Source organism: Balaenoptera borealis, assembly GCF_965194805.1.
Source record: "Balaenoptera borealis genome assembly, chromosome: 9".
NCBI lineage: Eukaryota > Metazoa > Chordata > Mammalia > Artiodactyla > Balaenopteridae > Balaenoptera > Balaenoptera borealis.
The window spans coordinates 39,726,081-39,744,594 of NC_138873.1; the positions used below are offsets into that span (position 1 = coordinate 39,726,081).

An 18,514-nucleotide genomic window follows, 5' to 3' on the forward strand; every position below is an offset into this window, starting at 1 on the left:
GAATCGTTTAACTCTGTCTGCCATCCCCTGAACAAATAGTAAATTGTTCATAATATTTCATCTGAGGAGGACTGATTAGCACCACCCTTAAAGACATAAAACCCCAGGATGGTGGTTCCCATTATATTTTGATTTACCTTACCTGTCTTATACCTGCTAAAACCTGGTGGATCCTTGAGGATGTTAGATTACCACAAACTCAATCAAGTATTAGCCCCAGTTTTAGCTGCTGTGCCAGGTGTGATATTGTTGCCAGGGTACATTTATACAACGTTGGGCACATTGTTTGTGGTGATTAATCTGGGAAATGCATTCCTTCCAGTCTTAACAGAAAAGAGGATCAGAAGGTTTACATCCACATAAAACAGATTACAGAATACTTTTACCATTTTCCCCAAGAGATGTAAACTCTCCTGCCCTGTGGCAAAACTCTCCTACTCTCTGCTAACCACACTCAGCCTGCTCAGCGCTTCTCCATGTGCATTTCAGCCTCTTTAATCTATTCTCAACCTCTTAGCACCTTAACTTCTGTTACTTTTTAGCACTGTGACCTTCTGTATGATAGATGCATAACTTCTTCAGGCTTCATTTCTTCCTTAATAAATGGGAATAATAATTATGCTTCATAAATAAATGAGATCAGTTTTGTGTTAAAAGTTAGGTGAACATGGATAAGACCTAGTGACTCAGACTTTGTGAAATGTAATCAGGGTCTGTTTTAGTCAGCTTGGGCTGCTATAACAAAATGCCACAAACTGAATACCTTGTCAACAACACAAAATTCATTTCTCACAGCTCCAGAGGCTAAAAGACCCACATCAGGGTGCCGGCATGGCTGATTTCTGGTGAGAGCCCACTTCAGGGTTGCAGACCACTGACTTCATGTTGTATCCTCACATGGTGGAAAAGAAGAGCAAGCTAGCTCTCTAAACTCTTCTTATAAGGGCGCTAATCCCATTCATGAGGGCTCTACCCTCATGATCTAATTACCTCCCAAAAGCCTACCTCCAGATAGTATCACACTGGGATTAGGGGTTCAACACATGAATTTTGGGGGATCACAGTTAGTTCATAGCAGAATCTAACCAGGAAAAGAGAATGCACTTTAAGTAGCTACAGCAGAGGAAATTTAATGCAGGGAATTATTTACATAGGTAATGCTGGAGATGAGAACCAAACAAGGAATGCTGAGGATCCAGAAATTGGCAGCAGCAGAAGTGTTCATCACCACTAGGCTTGAAAGACAAAGGAATGAGATAAACTGATGCTCTTAGAGCTCAGGGGTTAGGTTGACTTAATGGAAACTGGAACCATGGTGGGCTTGTCTGGTGGGAGGCGAAGCCAAAGAGGAAATTCAGCCTTTTTCAAAAGAGCTGACAAAAGCAAAGGATGGAGAGATGCAGAGAGAAATACTAGGGTTACTCCATTTCCCCTACCTTCCAGTATCTTGTCTCTCAGTGGCCAGAAGTCAGTTGACATTGAGCCAGGGAAACACCACCTGCAGAGGTCAGCCCAGAGCACAGGAAATATCTGAAGCCAACAGTGTTTTCATCTTTAGGAGGTCATGACATAAGGCTGCATCCTTGTGGGTAGGAGTGGGTGTGGGGTGTCCCATAGATGTGCTACTATTGCCACTGTCAGCTCTTCTGGAATTAAGTTAATTCTGATTTAGGAAGGTGAGGAATTGAAAAAGAAAACTAATGGAATACTAATCAATAGGGAATGAATTTCAAATGCATTATGCTAAGTGAAAGATGCTAGACATAAAGAATATGTATACTGAGTGATTCCATTTACATAAAATTCTAGAAAAGGCAAAACAATAGTGATGGAAAGCAAATCAGTAATTTCAAGGGGCCAGGGTATAGAGGGAGAGGAGTAACTGCAAAGGGGCACAAGGAAAATTTTTTAGGATAATGAAAATGTTCTTTATCATAATTGTGGTGCTGGTTGTATAACTGCATATATTTCTCAAAATTTATCTAATAGCACATTTAAAATTGGTGAATTTTATTTTGTGTAAATTATAACTCAATAATGCTGACCAAAACAAATGAAATCAAATAGTTATATACATATATTCTTAATACATATATATTTTAAAGGGACATTAATTGATTTCTCAAACAAGAAAACGTTTCCAAATTTATTATCATTTACTATTATGTTCTGTTCTTACAAATTCAGCAGATGGATTGCTATCATGTGGGAGACTAATTTTCTAACCCATCCTTTGATTATGTTAGAGAAATCAAAGGCCATTTTTTCTAAAGTCACATTTAGAACTTTGGTTCTAAAATATATACTCATCTGAATGGTTGAGAAGATCTTCCACTTTCCAACGAGCATTTTGTCATGGAAGACCAGTTAGAGTATATGGTCCATATGAGCCACACATTTAGCATTTGACATCAGGCGCTTTAATTTTCTACACCATCTAAACAAGGCAAGTTAGAGGGAAAATGACTCTGTCAAGAACTCTGGATTCCACATGAAAGGCTTGTTTCAGGAAATTATTTTCAGAATCAAACTACGTAACTCCATGACCTCCCTGGAGGGAAAACTTGAAGTACTCTTGCCTAAAATAGCAAAGTTGGACTTCTAAATGACAAACACATTGAAAATCTGGAAGAAACTGCTTGGGAGATTAAAACGAACATCACAAAGTACAGTGCATAGAAAAGAGCTGATTAAATTCAATATCATTATGAAAAAGATGGGTGGTACAATTTCAAAACCTAATAATGTCGTGGACTGACTGGAATTTTTGGAAACATTACTTAATGGAATTTTGGCGAGGCTGATGGAGGAGTTGATTACAACTTAATGTCATACGGAACTTACTTTCAAATACCAGTACTGTAGGTAGGAGCCATAACATGGTATTAGAGAAACTCTGTGACTAGAGAAAACTCATTGTAGGGAGAGATTTGAACACCTGATGTGGGAGAGGCTCTTTTGTCAGAAGGAAAATCCTGTATCCTTGGGGCTAAGCCTGTAGACACAGACAAGGAAGGGGAGCTGTTTGAAATATCAAAAAGGGCATAGTTATTGTTTCCTGTACAATTGTCAATGACCCAACAAGAGCAACTTATCTGCTTTGACATATTGAAGGTACACAAAGACTGCTGGGGAGTCTTTTGACATCACTCAGGCTCTGATCTTGCCTCTGAAATAAATTCAGAGGAACTTTTATGTTTCCTAGAACTGGAGAATTGGTATGAAGGTGCATGCTAACCATACTTTATCTATTTGGAATTGTTCTATCTTTCAGGAGTCTTCATGCTCTTCCGTAATTTATTTCAGTCAGAATGAACATAATCAGCAGTTTGTCTTTTTGTAGATTTTTAGCAATTTAAAATATATCATTAAATGTTATAATAAATATGAAGGGAGAGCTTTCTGCATTAATAGTGCTCAATAATATATTTTTTAATTGCACCTGAGTTTCCAGCATTATGAAAATATTTTCCAATGTCACTTTGGGGTCTTAAAGCTGTACTTAATCAGGAGAGTTAGGTCTTTGCCAATGGAGTTCGTAGAACTTTGTTATAATATCAGCGTGGTATTACAGTGGAGAGGTAAAATGTCATTTTTCAAGCTGTAATACAGAAACTTGATAGGCATGAAATTTTATCATTCTGAAACATGTTTTTGTTTAATCAGACTGTGACTTTAATCTAAGTGCCACAGTAATAGAATTTTAAATCAGTAAGTTATTCATCACTCACAAAAGGTCTATTGCTTAGGGAAAATATATAGGAAATCGTACTCACTGGATCCTTATTTCAAAACCTTTCTGTCATTGGACTGCGATTTTAAGTGCATTTTGCTTTATGTCTTTGTATTCTATAACAGCTCTGTTTTCTTTGAACACATAGCTGTTGTAGATGAGGCTGTCAGACTGAAAGGTAGAATGGATCTTGGGAGGTGTTGGGGGAAAACCTGCACTGGGAAGCTGAACAGATGTACGGAATGTGTTTTAATCCCTCAAGTCTCTTCAGATGTCAATTGGTTTATGTTTCTGGACGCTATCTGTCAGATCACATTGAACTATCTCAGTTTTATATTCCCAGGGATTGATTTTATTATTGAAGAACATGCCAGAACCTGGGGTTATCTGCAACGAAAGATGATTTCTTCAGGCCTTGTGAGCTGAAAGATGACTGGATGACCATTTCTTCTCAAATGGAAGAAATTAAAGCTTGAGGCCATAGTGTGAATACTTTTAACAGCAAGCTGAAAAAACAACTGGACACACTTCAGAACTTGCTGGCAAGTGTTTACAATCAACTGGAACAATTTCAGGGCACATTAGGAAAAGAAGGAGGAGGCCTGGACTGCTGCTGTGAGAAACTGGTGCACAGAGTTCTCATCTTACAGCAATTAAATGCCAAACATTCCCCCATCTATAGGGAGAATGATGCTGGGTTGAGTGAATGCTTAGAGTAAAATATGCATTACAGAAATAACAAACAGCAGATATGACTAGGAAGTAGGACGTATTCTGACCTGGCTTGTGAACTTTATATTCAAACCTCTTATTGCTTTGTGTGCTGAAGGCAGTCAGACTTTAAATCCATCTATGACGTTAGAATTTAATTTCCAAGTTATACTCAGAAAACAAATGATTCATGCAGATTCAAAATCGGGATCACTGCTTATTTAAATAGAGACGAAGAGCATTTAATACATTGCCTGATGTCTGAATCACAACTGTTTTAGCCTATAGCTATTTCCCAAGGTTTCTTAATGCTTTAGTATTGGGGCAGGCTTTCTGTTGGAGCAGACAGCTTTGGTCAAGTGATCTTCTGCAGCCACGTGTGCTATGAGAATCCTACAGACACTCCAGGAACACCTAAACTCACAAGAATGAAGTTTTTATATACTTTTCTATAAATTATTAAATATTACTCGGTAAAGAGCCATTATTCTGTTATTCCCATTAAGCAAAGAAGGGTATTTCACTGAATCTAGAATAAGCTTATTTTTGTTTTTGTTGTCTTCTATTTTGTTTTCTGGTATAACTTAAGAATGATGTGTATCTGCCGTACACTCATAAACTCTATTAAAGTTAATTTACCACATTCTCTAAAGCTGACATTTTTATCTAACTTGGACTTTTGACTCATTTTTATTCCAAAACATTTGAGAACAAAGGATGCTTTCCGAAAGAAAAATCTAGACTCCAATTCTGTTGAATAGTTTGCAGTTTACTTGCATTTTAATGTATAGGTTGAATTTTGTTCATTCCATAGCTTATGTCTGCTGGAAATTAAAAAAAAAGAAAGCCTCCAAAACTTCAGATATATTTTCTATTTGTGTATAAAGAATCAAAACATCTTTCCTGAGTATCAGATATTTTAGAAAATACTCTACTTAAATCGTTATGTATTGCTTTATTGAGCAGTCTGAACTGTGGGAAATTACCATGAGGCTTTCATTTGTTTCTCAATCACTGCCTGCAACCATGTGCCGTTGACTATCCCATCTTTATTATTATTTTCCAGCATAAAAAGCTGTCATCTTCTTAATTCTCATCCTTTTCTTTTGTTTACTCATCTCTTGAAGATTTGTCCCAAGAGACTTAAATCGGAGAAGAAATGTTTGTGGTTTCACTCTCTCCTCTTTCTTTTCTGTATGTGTGTGTGTGTTTCCTTTCCTTTGTTAAAAGAAAGGAGGAAGAAGATGGAGAGGGCTGAATGTCTATAACGGAACTCGAATTGTTTGACCTTTTGCCTTTTGATGCTCTTCTGGATAAGAGAGTTTGATGCCGATTCTCCTTTAGGGTGTATGTCTGAATTTCTTGGTGTGCCTTGTGTTTGGGAGTGGAGTCTGCCCATTTCAAGGTTCCCTGATGTGAGGGACCAAATCCCATTTTATTTTTTCCTAATTACTTCTCAGAGTCTGTTCCTGAATGTTCAGTGCAATAGGCCTATGTTGCCACCTTGGGCTTGGAATGTTCAACAGGGTTCAAGACTAGCTATCTCCCATGAGATCCACTTGACCTGCCTCCTTTCTGTTCCTCATGGTGGTAGTTCAGACTTTCCACAGCTGCCCCCTCTTCTGTTCTACCCTCTTCCCCCGTGCCCCATTCTCCTTTTCCTTTGTTCAATACAATAATGAAAAAGATCAACAAGTCCACTTCATAAGCTAATGTCCAGCTAGGAATAAAATACCAGTTTCCTTGTTCTCTTTTTTTGCAGGCACCTCTTATGAATAATTGTCTTGAATACCCTCTCCCCAAAATTGGCAATGGGAAAGGGAGGAAGAAAACAACAACCGTTCCCTACAATTCCAGCAATTTTATTCCAATTCCCCCTACTTTCCCCATCCCTGCTTATGTGACTAGAGGGAGGCACTTGTGGAGATTGCTAAGAACAGTGGGTTCAGCCACCACTTAGTAACTCCTGGAGGAAGGATTCCATTGTTTGCAGTTCTCTTTAGGTTGATTAGTATAGGATATCTCTTTGTAGCTCAGACCTGAATCTTAGTCACTAATTCCAGGGCAACAAAAACATCCCATTCATCATGTTGCTACACTTATAACATAGCAAAACAATTTTGTAGTATAGCTCTATATACATAAGACATTATAAGTATACCTGTGATTGGTTGTGCTTGTGTTCACTTGCAATCTCATATTGTTAATGAAAAATGACTGTAAACTTTTAAAGATTATCCAGGGATGTGATTTTTTTTTTTTAGCAGCTCTGATTTTTTTCTCCATCAGTCCACAATCTCCTCCACATCTGACACTAATGGCTGTTAACCATATTCTCAATGAAACGCCTTCTGTTCATTGTTCTGAGCACCCAGATGTAATACCTTTCAAATATTCTTTCAGTTGTTCGCCTGTACCCACTCTTTAACAAAAAAATGGATATGCCTTCTTCCTCGCTGTCATGGCTTACCATTCTTGACTGATCTCTTTTAACTTAAGTTGCTGTAACACTGTGACTCCAGTTTGATTCAAACACACATGTGTATTAGCCAGACTAAAAGGAAATTTCACAGAGCTTTCACCAACTTTAGAACACTGTCCTTTTTCAACGTGTACCTTAAAGACAAACTCTGCAACAACACTTTCAAGACTTCAACAGAGCTGTCATTTTCTGTCTTTCCAATTTTTTTCCAGCCCTCTTTGCCTCTCAAGCTTTGCTTCAGGCATATGTGTATCCTCTTGTCTTCAGTGTTTCAGGTACACACACCTGTTCCTGTCTCTGTGTTTTAGCAAATACTTCCCCTCCTAATCAGAAAGCCTCCTAACTTCACTCACCTGCCCAAATAATGAGTTTTAAATATTATGGTCTGTCATGAGATATTTCTGGAAGGCTCTAGCTCATCGAAATCCTTTCTCAATTTCTACATATAGTAGGTAGACTTCATTTTGCTTGACTTTTCTTTCAATATGTTTCCTTCTATGTTTGTTCCTCCTTGGATTTGAGTGTTTTGACTCACTAATACATTAATACTTACTAAGATTGGTGACCATATCTTAGATTTCTTTGATAAATATACAATATAGTGCAGCAGAAAGAGCTCTTGGCCAGCCCTCAGAATAGCAACGTAGCCTTGGGAAATACTGCTTTACCTCTTAAACCTCAGTTCTCTGGTCTGTAAAGTAGGAAAGTAATGTCCTTTCTGTCTACTTTGAAAGATTATTAGAAGTTGCAAATAGGATGTGAAGAGCTTTTAAATCTGAAAACAATGTTTTGCCTATTATTTTAGGTGCATTTGGAAAAGTCTGTCTAATCTTACCCTAAGTTCAATATAAAGAAAACTACAGTAGTTGGATGGAAATGGGGATTTTTGGTTTTGCACACTCAGAAGGACAGGTTGATTATATATTTCCAATGGAAAAATTTTCAGATTTGTTTGGAGAAATAAATTTATTTTATCTGTTTAGTAGACAAGGGTGTTGAAGCACACAGAAAAAATTTGTGTCTTATATAAGACCAATGGCAGAACTAGAAATACACAAATCTTGTAACTCTTGGGGATCTGATCATCTACTTAAGATTTTTATATGGTTGGAAAATGAAGAAAGCAACTAAAAGTTTGAAAAAAATTAGTTTTGAAATGTGGGGTTTTATACTTCATTAAATCTAAAATCTGTAATTTTTCTGAATTTAAAAATAATGTCCTCTATAGTTTTGTTTAGCATGATTTGAAAACAAAGAGGGAGTTGATGATAATAAAAAAAATTGTACAATATTCTGCCCTAATATTTCCGTATGGATTCTCATTTGTCTGGCATTATTTAAGGATGTTCCAGAGTTACATTTAGGGAGATCAACTTCTAATGGGACTTCCAGGTTTATAACTTATGAAAATTGACTGAAACATTTGAAGGGAATTAGGTATACTTTCTTCTCCTGTGACTAATAATTCAACTTAAAATGTGGAGAGCAGTGCACACGCAGAACTGTAACTACATAAATTTAGATCAAGTTGAATATTTATTTTCTTGACATTCTGCCTTGCTCTACTGAGGTTTGTGATACAATTCTCAGCAGAGAAACAAACAAATGCCAGGATATCCATACAGTATCATATCAAAATGGGAAAGAATGTGCTTTGTTTCACAACCTCTCCATCGTGGTAAAGTAACACTGTGACCAGGGTAAGGAAATGCTGACTCAGTGTTTCCCATCCTACAATTTTAACAGCAATACCACAGACCTTCCTACACCCTTGCCAGGGAAAACTGCCTTTATTTGGCATAAATAATTGAAGTATATCTTATTGCTAAATTAGTATTCACTTCTAAATTCCTGAACATGTTTACCACAAACACTTTGTTCCTTCCAGCTTAAATAATATATTACTCTAGGGACTAATTCTGTGGCTTTTACTTAGGAAATATAGTCCCAGAAGTAAGTCAGTTCTATGCTGTAAATTTATTCTAGTTCCATCATTTTTTTTCCAAGTTCTAATGCTGCTCTCAGATCATGTTGATAATGAAGATTATTGTTTGTATGTTTGAAATGGGATTTCGAGTTTAGATTGTTAACATAATTTTTTCATTAGTTTCCTGAATACATTTTTCTTAACACCTTTTTAAACAGACTTCTTTTACAGTAATTGACAGGTTTTTTTTTATACTGAGAAATAAAAATTGGTGAACAACTTTCTATGTAAATTATTTCCCTTGCTCTAATCTGAGTACCTTTTATTTATTTATTTATTTTTATTTTATTTTATTTTTTTTAACATCTTTATTGGACTATAATTGCTTTACAATGGTGTGTTAGTTTCTGCTTTATAACAAAGTGAATCAGCTATACATATACATATATCTCCATATCACTTCCCTCTTGCGTTTCCCTCCCTCCCACCCTCCATACCCCACCCCTCTAGGTGGTCACAAAGCACTGAGCTAATCTACCTGTGCTATGCAGCTGCTTTCCACTAGCTATCGGTTTTACGTGTGGTAGTGTATATATGTCCATGCCACTCTCTCAATTGGTCCCAGCTTACCCTTCCCTCTCCCCATGTCCTCAAGTCCATTCTCCAGTAGGTCTGTGTTTTTATTCCCGTCCTGCCCCTAGGTTCTTCAAGACCATTTTTTTTTTTTTTTTAGTTTCCATATATATGTGTTAGCATATGTTATTTTTCTCTTTCTGACTTACTTCACTCTGTATGACAGACTGTAGGTCCATCCACCTCACTACAAATACCTCAATTTCATTTCTTTTTATGGCTGAGTAATATTCCATTGTATATATGTGCCACATCTTCTTTACCCATTCATCTGTCGATGGACACTTAGGTTGCTTCCATGTCCTGGATACTGTAAATAGAGCTGCAATGAATATTGTGGTACATGACTCTTTCTGAATTATGGTTTTCTCAGGGTATATGTCCAGTAGTGGGATGGCTGGGTCGTATGGTAGTTCTATTTTTACTTTTTAAAAGAACCTCCATATTGTTCTCCATAATGGCTGCAACAATTTACATTCCCACCAACAGTGCAAGAGGGTTCCCTTTTCTCTACACCCTCTCCAGCATTTATTGTTTGTAGATTTTTTGATGATGGCCATTCTGACTGGTGTGAGGTGATATCTCATTATAGTTTTGATTTGCATTTCTCTAATGATTAATGATGTTGAGCATTCTTTCATGTGTTTGTTGGCAATCTGTATACCTTCTTTGAAAATTTGTCTATTTAGGTCTTCTGCCCATTTTTGGATTGGGTTGTTTGTTTTTTTGATGTTGAGCTGCATGAGCTGCTTGTAAATTTTGGAGATTAATCCTTTGTCAGTTGCTTTGTTTGCAAATATTTTCTCCCATTCTGAGGGTTGTCTTTTCATCTTGTTTATGGTTTCCTTTGCTGTGTGAATGCTTTTAAGTTTCATTAGGTCTCATTTGTTTATTTTTGTTTTTATTTCCATTTCTCTAGGAGGTGAGTCAAAAAGGATCTTACTGTAATTTATGTCATAGAGTGTTATGCCCAAGTTCTCCTCTAAGAGTTTTATAGTGTCTGGCCTTACATTTACGTGTTTAATCCATTTTGAGCTTATTTTTGTGTATGGAGTTAGGGAGTGTTCTAATTTCATTCTTTTACATGTAGCTGTCCAGTTTTCCCAGCACCACTTATTGAAGAGGCTGTCTTTTCTCCATTGTATATTCATGCCTCCTTTATCAAAAATAAGGTGACCACATGTGTGTGGGTTTATCTCTGGGCTTTCTATCCTGTTCCATTGATCTATATTTCTCTTTTTGTGCCAGTACCATGCTGTCTTGATTACTGTAGCTTTGTAGTATAGCCTGAAGTCAGGGAGCGTGATTCCTCCAGCTCAGTTTTTCTTTCTCAAGATTGTTTTGGCTATTCAGGGTCTTTTGTGTTTCCATACAAATTGTGAAATTTTTTCTTCTAGTTCTGGAAAAATGCCATTGGTAGTTTGATAGGAATTGCACTGAATCTGTAGATTGCTTTTGGTAGTATAATAATTTTCACAATGTTGATTCTTCCATCCAAGAACATGGTATATCTCTCCATCTGTTTGTATCATCTTTAATTTCTTTCATCAGTGTCTTATAGTTTTCTGCCTGCAGGCTTTTGTCTCCTTAGCTGGGTTTATTTCTAGGTATTTTATTCTTTTTCTTGCAACGGTAAATGGGATTGTTTCCTTAATTTCTCTATCAGATTTTTCATCATTAGTGTATAGGAATGCAAGAGATTTCTGTGCATTAATTTTGTATCCTGCTACTTTACCAAATTCATTGATTAGCTCTAGTAGTTTTCTGGTAGCATCTTTAGGATTCTCTATGTATAGTATCATGTCATCTGCAAACAGTGACAACTTTACTCTTCTTTTCCGATTTAGATTCCTTTTATTTCTTTTTCTTCTCTGATTGCTGTGGCTAAAACTTCCAAAACAATGTTGAATAATAGTGGTGAGAGTGGGCAACCTTGTCTTGTTCCTGATCTTAGTGGAAATGGTTTCAGTTTTTCACCATTGAGGACGATGTTGGATGTGGGTTTGTCATATATGGCCTTTATTATGTTGAGGTAAGTTCCCTCTATGCCTACTATCTGGAGGGTTTTTATCATAAATGGGTGTGAATTTTGTCAGAAGTTTTTCCTGCATCTATTGTGATGATCATATGGTTTTTCTCCTTCAATTTGTTAATATGGTTTATCACACTGATTGATTTGCGTATATTGAAGAATCCTTGTATCCTGGGATAAACACACTTGATCATGGTATATGATCCTTTTAATGTGCTGTTGGATCCTGTTTGCTAGAATTTTGTTGAGAATTTTTGCATCTATGTTCATCAGTGATATTGGCCTGTAGTTTTCTTCCTTTGTGACCTCTCTGTCTGGTTTTGGTATCAGGGTGATGGTGGCCTTGTAGAATGAGTTTGGGAGTGTTCCTCCATCTGCTATATTTTGGAAGAGTTTGAGAAGGACAGGTGTTAGGTCTTCTCTAAATGTTTGCTAGAATTTGTCTGTGAAGCCATCTGGTACAGGGCTTTTGTTTGTGGAAGATTTTTAATCACAGTCTCAATTTCAGTGCTTGTGATTGGTCTGTTTATATTTTCTAATTCTTCCTGGTTCAGTCTCGGAAGGTTGTGCTTTTCTAAGAATTTGTCCATTTCTTCCAGGTTGTCCATTTTGTTGGAATATAGTTGCTTGTAGTAATCTCTCATGATGCTTTATATTTCTGTGGTGTCAGTTGTTACTTCTCCTTTTTCATTTCTAATTCTATTGATTTGAGTCTTCTCCCTTATTTTCTTGATGAGTCTGGCTAATGGTTTATAAATTTTGTTTATCTTCTCAAAGAACCAACTTTTAGTTTTATTGATCTTTGCTATCGTTTCCTTCATTTCTTTTTCATTTATTTCTGATCTGATCTTTATGATTTCTTTCCTTCTGCTAACTTTGGGGTTTCTTTGTTCTTCTTTCTCTAATTGCTTTAGGTGTAAGGTTAGGTTGTTTATTTGAGATGTTTCTTGTTTCTCGAGGTAAGATTGTGTTGCTATAACCTTCCCCCTTAGAACTGCTTTTGCTGCATCCCATAGGTTTTGGGTTGCGTGTTTTCATTGTCATTTGTTCTTAGCTATTTTTTTATTTCCTCTTTGATTTCTTCAGTGAGCTCTTGGTTATTAAGTAGTGTATTGTTTAGCTTCCATGTGTTCTTATTTTTTACAGACTTTTTCCTGTAATTGATATCTAGTCTCATAGCTTTGTGGTCAGAAAGGATTCTTGATACGATTTCAATTTTCTTAAGTTTACCAAGGCTTGATTTGTGACCCAAGATATGATGTATACTGGAGAAGATTCCATGAGCACTTGAGAAGAAAGTGTATTCTGTTGTTTTTGGATGGAATGTTCTATAAGTATCAATTAAGTCCATCTTGTTTAATGCGTCATTTAAAGCTTGTGTTTCCTTATTTACTTTCATTTTGGATGATCTGTCCATTGATGAAAGTGGAGTGTTAAAGTCCCCTACTATGATTGTGTTACTGTTGATTTCTCCTTTTATGGCTGTTAGCATCTGCCTTATATATTGAGGTACTCCTATGTTGGGTGCATAAATATTTACAATTGTTAAATCTTCTTCTTGGATTCATCCCTTGATCATTATGTAGTGTCCTTCTTTGTCTCTTGTAATAGTCTTTGTTTTAAAGTCTCTTTTGTCTCATATGAGAATTGCTACTCCAGTTTTCTTTTGATTTCCATTTGCATGGAATATCTTTTTCCATCCCCTCACTTTCAGTCTGTATGTGTCCCTAGGTCTGAAGTGGGTCTCTTGTAGACAGCATATATATGGGTCTTGGTTTTGTATCCATTCAGCCAGTCTATGTCTTTTGGTTGGAGCATTTAATCCATTTACATTTAAGGTAATTATCAATGAGTATGTTCCTATTCCCATTTTCTTAATTGTTTTGGGTTAATTATTGTTGGTCTTTTCCTTGTCTTGTGTTTCCTGCCTAGAGAAGTTTCTTTAGCATTTGATGTAAAGCTGGTTTGGTGGTGCTGAATTCTCTTAGCTTTTGCTTGTCTGTAAAGTTTTTAATTTCTCCGTCAAACCTGAGTGAGATCCTTGCTGGTAGAGTTATCTTGGTTGTAGGTTTTTCCCTTTCATCACTTTAACTGTGTCCTGCCACTTCCTTCTGGCTTGCAGAGTTTCTGCTGAAAGATCAGTTGTTAACCTTATGGGGATACCCTTGTATGTTATTTGTTGTTTTTCCCTTGCTGCTTTTAATATTTTTTCTTTGTATTTAATTTTTGATAGTTTGATTAATATGTGTCTTGGTGTGTTTCTCCTTGGATTTATCCTTTATGGGACTCTCTGTGCTTCCTGGACTTGATTAACTATTTCCTTTCTCATATTAGGGAGGTTTTCAACTATAATTTCTTCAAATATTTTCTCAGTCCCTTTCTTTTTCTTTTCTTCTTCTGGGACCCCTATAATTCAAATGTTGGTGCATTTAATGTTGTCCCAGAGGTCCCTGAGACTGTCCTCAATTCTTTTCATTCTTTTTTCTTTATTCTGCTCTGCAGTAGTTATTTCCACTATTTTATCTTCCAGGTCACTTATCCATTCTTCTACCTCAGTTATTCTGCTATTGATTCCTTGTAGAGAATTTTAAATTTCATTTAGTGTGTTGTTCATCATTGTTTGTTTGCTCTTTAGTTTTTCTAGGTTCTTGTTACAAGTTTTTTGTACTTTCTCCATTCTACTTCCAAGATTTTGGGTCATCTTTACTGTCATTATTCTGAATTATTTTTCAGGTAGACTGCCTGTTTCCTCTTCATTTATTTGGTCTGGTGGGTTTTTACCTTGCTCCTTCATCTTCTGTGTGTTTCTTTGTCTTCTCATTTTGCTTAACTTACTGTGTTTGGGGGTCTCCTTTTCACAGGCTGCAGGTTCATAGTTCCCATTGTTTTTGGTGTCTGCCCCCAGTGGCTAACGTTGGTTCAGTGGGTTGTGTAGGCTTTCTCGTTGAGGGGACTAGTGCCTGTGTTCTGGTGGATGAGGCTGGATCTTGTGTTTCTGGTGGGCAGATCCGCGTCTGGTGGTGTGCTTTGGGGTGTCTGTGACCTTTTTATGATTTTAGGCAGTCTCTCTGTTAATGGGTGTGGTTGTGTTCCTGTCTTGCTAGTTGTTCGGCATAGGGTGTCCAGCAGTGTAGCTTGCTAGTTGCTGAGTGGAGCTGGGTCTTGGTGTTGAGATGGAGATCTCTGGGAGAGCTTTTGCCATTTGATATTACGTGGAGTTGGGAGGTATCTGTTGGACCAGTGTCCTGAACTCAGCTCTTCCACCTCACAGGCACAGGCCTGACGCCTGGCCAGAGCACCAAGACCCTGTCATCCACATGGCTCAGAATAAAAGGGAGAAAGAAAGAAAGAAAGAAAGAAAAGATAAAATAAAGTTATTAAAATAAAAAATAATTATTAAAAATAAAAAAAATTAAAAAGTAATAAAAAAGAAAGGAAGAAAGAAAGAAGAGCAACCAAACCAAAAAACAAATCCACCAGTGATAACAAGTGCTAAAAACTATACTAAAAAAAAAAAAAAAAATGGACAGACAGAACCCTAGTACAAATGGTAAAAGCAAAGGTACACAAACAAAATCACACACAGAATCATACACATACACACTCACAAAAAGTGAAAAAGGGAAAAAAATATATATATATTGGTTTTCCCAAAGTCCACCGCCACAGTTTGGGATGATTTGTTGTGTATTCAGGTATTCCACAGATGCAGGTACATCAAGCTGATTGTGGAGATTTAATCCGCTGCTCCTGAGGCAGCTGGAAGAGATTTCCCTTTCTCTTCTTTGTTCGCACAGCGGTTCAGCTTTGGATGTGGCCTCGCCTCTGTGTGTAGGTCGCCTGAGGGCATCTGTTCTTGGCTCAGACAGGATGGGGTTAAAGAAGCAGCTGCTTCGGGGGCTCTGGCTCACTCAGGCCGCGGGGAGGGAGGGGTACGGAGGAGGCGGGGCGAGCCTGCGGTGGCAGAGGCTGGCGTGACGTTGCACCAGCCTGAGGCGCGCCGTGTGTTTTCCCGGGTAAGTTGTCCCTGGATCACGGGACCCTGGCAGTGGCGGGCTGCACCGGCTCCCAGGAGGGGCGGTGTGGAGAGTGACCTGTGCTTGCACACAGGCTTCTTGGTGGCGGCAGCAGCAGCCTTAGCGTCTCACGCCCGTCTCTGGGGTCCGCACTGATGGCCGCGGCTCGCACCCGTGTCTGGAGCTCCTTTAAGCGGCGCTCTTAATCCCCTCTCCTCACGCACCAGGAAACAAAGAGGCAAGAAAAAGTCTCTTGCCTCTTCAGCAGCTCCAGACATTTTCCCGGACTCCCTCCTGGCTAGTTGTGGCACACTAGCCCCTCCAGGCTGTGTTCACGCCGCCAACCCCAGTCCTCTCCCTGGGATCCGACCGAAGCCCGGGCCTCAGCTCCCAGCCCCCGCCCGCCCCGGCAGGTGAGCAGGCAAACCTCTCGGGCTGGTGAGTGCTGCTCGGCGCCGAGCCTCCATGCGGGAATCTCTCCGCTTTGCCCTCCGCACCCCTGTGGCTGTGCTCTCCTCCGTGGCTCCGAAGCTTCCCCCCTCTGCCACCTGCAGTCTCCACCCGTGAAGGGGCTTCCTAGTGTGTGGAAACCTTTCCTCCTTTACAGCTCCCTCCCACTGGCGCAGGTCCTGTCCCTATGCTTTTGTCTCTGTTTTTTCTTTTTTCTTTTGCCCTACCCAGGTACGTGGGGGAGTTTTTTGCCTTTTGGGAGGTCTGAGTTCTTCTGCCAGCATTCAGTAGGTGTTCTGTAGGAGTTGTTCCACATGTAGATGTATTTCTGACGTATTTGTGGGTTGGAAGGTGATTTCCACGTCTTACTCTTCTGCCATCTTGAAGCTCCTCCTGAGTACCTTTTAAAAAACAGGTTAAACCCATTGGGAAGTTAGTTAAAAGCACTTTCTACTTTGGAAAAAAACTCAAAACTTTATCAAGACTTTAGGCGCATAGGTGATCTTTGCACTTTGTGTTTTGTTTTTCCCCATCTGTATCCAAGATATGTCCACGTCCTGTAGTTACTGCTTTGACCTGCATTATTCTTTCTCTACCCTCAGCCACTTTCCTGACTCAAGTCCTCATTGTCTCTTTCATGTTGAATTTCATCAGTTGGTAGACTGGTCTTCTTATGTCTAGTCTCATTTTTTTAGAAAAGTTATTAGTGATAAATATTTGTGCTCTTCAGCAGTATTTTCAATTCTCTTCCTTCCAGCACAAGGTAAAGCTGCACTGTTTTGTCCCTGTGTGAAATGTGAGATGTGACATGTGTCACTTCTTATTGGGAACCTATCAGGACAAGGGCTCAAGTCACTTGTCCCCTACCCTCTTTTGCTATTATTGCCGGTGATGCTCACGTGTGAAGGCTCTGCCAGCCAGCGTCCTTGAATGAGGGTGAAATGGAATAGCACCCTTGTCTCCACCCTAAACCTGAGACAAACCAAGAAATAAATTCTAGTTGTTTCAAGCCACTGAGAATTTTAGATTTTTTTTTAAAATTTTATTTATTTATTTATTTATGGCTGTGTTGGGTCTTCGTTTCTGTGCGAGGGCTTTCTCTAGTTGTGGCAAGCGGGGGCCACTCTTCATCGTGGTGCGCGGGCCTCTCACTGTCGCGGCCTCTCTTGTTGCGGAGCACAGGCTCCAGACGTGCAGGCTCAGTAATTGTGGCTCACGGGCCCAGTTGCTCCGCGGCATGTGGGATCTTCCCAGACCAGGGCTTGAACCCGTGTCCCCTGCATTGGCAGGCAGATTCTCAACCACTGTGCCACCAGGGAAGCCCGAGAATTTTAGATTTTTGACTGCAACATAACATAGACTTTCTTTACTGATAGACCATTCTACTCACAAAATAAATCTTTGAAGAGTAGTCTTTCAGAATGCAAATCTTGTGCTGTTACCACTGTGCTCAAAATTCTTTTTGTGGGACCCCAAGATAGATAAATAAAAACAAAATTCCTAACTCTGGTACCCAAGGCCCTTTATGAACTGGCTTCTAATTATTAAAACTAATAAAAGAATTTATTAAAGTGACAAATTTTAAAAATATGAAAATATATAGATTTCCTATATATAATATAATGGAGTGAAAAAATCTTCAGTTATATCATCAGCTTTCCCCCTTTCTCACTATACTCTTTAACTGTGCCATTTATAGTACACATTTAAATAATACCCGTTTCTAGGTCTTTGCCAAATTTAACTCAATATGGATTTTCCATTAACAGATGACTATAATCTTCTTTCATCCTAAGCTTTTAGTATTCACAACAATCAGTGGGGAAAGTACATTTATTGTGACAAATGAGAGGAGCTTGTTTTTGGGGATCATAGAGAGGTGGGTGGGGAATCCTGCCTGGGGCATTTACTAGTTGCATCACCTGAGACCTGATTTCTAACTGCTTTGAATTTCAGACCCCTCCTTTACAGAATTAGGATGACAATCCCTACCATAGACAATTGTGACGTTTAAGTTAAATTATGCATTTAAAGGGCTTGACATAGAGGTAGAGCTCAATTATTACTGGTTCATTCTTTTGCAGATGAGAATATAGAAGCTCAGAGTTGAACACCCGATGAGTTTCTACTCTTTTCCAGGTTTTGGCCTTCCAGGCTTTGTACATTCAAAACTGATTTAAATTTCCTATTTCCTTCCAGATTGTCACTTCCTTTAGTTCCTTTTCTTTATTCTTCAATATCTATGAACCCTGCTGTTGTTGGGGGAGAGGAGGCTGCACAGAGACAAGACTCACATCACAAGAGCCCTCGAAGCCTTCTTGGAATCATATGGAATCCTTAGGTGGTGATTTGGAAAGTACTGCTAGAAGCATCTCTCATCACTTCTAAAAGGTATATATCCTTCAGTCCATCCCTGACAAGTGCTTTAGGGAAGCAATTTCTTGTGACTACAGGTAAAAAAATCTGCAAATTAAGGCTCATAAACATGTGGAGGATTATTTCTCGTAATGGTGATGTCTCAAGGCAATAT

The 18,514-nt window shown here is 38.5% G+C and overlaps 1 long non-coding RNA gene across 5 annotated transcripts in view; it reads left to right on the forward strand.

The window, feature by feature from the left end:
• The window catches only part of LOC309635282, a 290,386-nt gene that overhangs the window by 14,901 nt on the left and 256,971 nt on the right, over window positions 1-18,514 (forward strand). For all 5 annotated transcript variants that reach the window (XR_014248715.1, XR_014248716.1, XR_014248717.1 and 2 more), the window contains exon 2: window positions 18,184-18,375. This is a non-coding gene — a long non-coding RNA (uncharacterized lncRNA). The remainder of the gene's footprint in view (window positions 1-18,183; window positions 18,376-18,514) is intronic.